We start from the raw sequence: 2,237 nt of genomic DNA, 5'->3' as shown, positions 1-2,237 counted from the left end.
CAACACGACCTGGACCTCCTCACACAGGCAGACCACACGACCGTGTCAATTTGGCAGGCTCGAGCACGGCCTGAAGTAATCGCACACGCGCGTGTCACACGGGCGTGTCCCTGTCAAGCCCAAGTTGAGTCCAATTCAAAAAAGGCTAATTTTGAAGGCTCTTAGGCATTCCAAAGCCTATAAATACACCCTAGAGGAGGAAAAAAAGGAGGACACAGAATAGTGAGGAAGGAATTACTCCAAGGAAGCCGATTGATCTATCTCAGAAGTCGGATTCACCATCAAGACTGAAGATCTCTCCTCAATTTTCCCTTCAAGAGTTTTGGGTTTTCTTTATGTTTTGTATTCTTTATTATTCTGAGATGTTTTCTTATTTAGTTATGAGCTAAAACCCCTAAATACCTAAAGGGAATGAAACCTAAGACGAATCTTGTTATTATTTTCTAAATTGTATGATAAATATTTAACTTGTTCTTAATTATGTGTTCTTAATTCTTGTTTTGATATCCCAGGATACTGATTCAAGATAAGCTCTTATTTAGAGGAGGAATAGACCGTGTCTAAGAGTACATTTGTCATAATTAAGCGGAGATGTTTGCGCCCTAGACATAGGGTGACAAGATTTCGCCGGATTAGGGTGAAACATAATAAGGGGATCCATAGATCGAGTTAATGAAACCCTAAGGTGTTAATTAGAGAAAGGTCTCAGTTATTCAATCTAGGGACTAGACGTTGTTAGTCTTGAATAGGGATAATAACATAAATTAGGGATCTCTACGGGACAAGTTAAATGAATAAATCATTCGATTCAGAGCCAGAATAACAAGTACAGTCTAGGTGGATTTTTCCTTAGGTATTGTCTTAATTCAATCGATTTTCCCAAAAGCAATTCCCCAATTCTATTCTCTATGAATTCTTAGTTTAGATAATTAGTTAGTTAAAACAAAATCCTCTTTATTCTTAGGCTAGATAATAAAAAGGCAGTCATTACTAGTACTTTTAGTTCTTTTGGGTTCGACAATCTGGTCTTCCTAAAACTATACTATTGTTCGATAGGTACACTTGCCTACATCGCGATAATAGTTAGTTTCAAGAACGATTAATTATCAATATTTAGAACCTATCACGAAATCACGCGATCAAGTTTTTGGCGTCGTTGCCAGGGAATTAAGATATTAGGAAAGCTCAATTTTTATTACTTTAGCCATTTATTTTTCTTCCAATTTAATTTAATTTAATTTTTTATTATTATTTATTAATTTACTTTTTTCTTTCTCTTGGCAGGTTTTTATAGTTTATGACTAGAAGAAACCTGTCAGGACCACTACTTTTTGACGAAGAAATCGATCGCACAGTTTGCAGAAACCAAAGAGAAATAAGGCGAAGCTTAAGATACACAGAGAATGAGCAAGAGGACGATACTCAACTCCTAACCGAAGAGATGGCTGAAAACCAAGACAATCAGCTACCTCCTGTAATTGCGGTTAATCAAAATCCTGTTGCACGCACTATGTATGATTATGCTAAACCTTCTTTAATAGGAATTGAATCGAGTATAGTTAGACCTACTGTAGCTGCAAATACTTTTGAACTAAAACCTAACACTATTCAAATGATACAGCAATTTATTCAGTTTGATGGTTTGCAGGATGAGGATCCCAACACTCACTTAGCAAACTTCTTAGAACTATGCGATACATTTAAAATTAATGGTGTTTCTGATGATGTCATTCTTCTTCAGTTATTCCTTTTTTCATTGAGGAACAAAGCTAAACATTGGTTGAACTCATTACCACAAGGGTCAATCACTACTTGGGAACAAATGACCAAAAAATTTATATTAAAATATTTTCGCCGGCTAAAACAGCTAAATTACGTAATGATATCTCTTCGCTTGTACAGATGGACTTAGAAACTCTTTACGATGCATAGGAGAGATACAAAGACTTACTGAAAAGGTGCCCTCACCATGGGTTACCGCTTTGGCTATAGGTTCAAACATTCCATAATGGCCTAAATCCTTCGACTCAACAAATAGTTGATGCAGCTACTAGCAGAACCATCAATAATAAAACACCTGAAAATGCCTATAAGTTTACAGAGGAGATGTCACTAAATAACTATCAGTGGAAAGTCATGAGGACTAAACCAACTAAAACAGAAGGCGTTTATAACGTCGATTCGGTTACTATGCTGTCAAATCAGGTAGCACTTCTAAATAAAAAGATTGATGGTTT

The 2,237-nt window shown here is 36.1% G+C and overlaps 1 non-coding gene across 1 annotated transcript; it reads right to left on the bottom strand.

Moving 5' to 3' along the window:
• Positions 1–1,869: 1,869 nt before the first annotated feature.
• Positions 1,870–1,976, bottom strand: LOC121212095 (small nucleolar RNA R71). The gene has a single exon (XR_005907305.1). It is a non-coding gene; the product is annotated as a small nucleolar RNA R71 (small nucleolar RNA).
• Between the last annotated feature and the right edge of the window lie 261 nt (positions 1,977–2,237).

Source organism: Gossypium hirsutum, chromosome A12 (assembly GCF_007990345.1).
Source record: "Gossypium hirsutum isolate 1008001.06 chromosome A12, Gossypium_hirsutum_v2.1, whole genome shotgun sequence".
In the NCBI taxonomy this organism is placed as follows: domain Eukaryota; kingdom Viridiplantae; phylum Streptophyta; class Magnoliopsida; order Malvales; family Malvaceae; genus Gossypium; species Gossypium hirsutum.
Note: the sequence above shows the minus strand (reverse complement) of the source record. Positions and strands in the feature narration are given on the sequence as shown.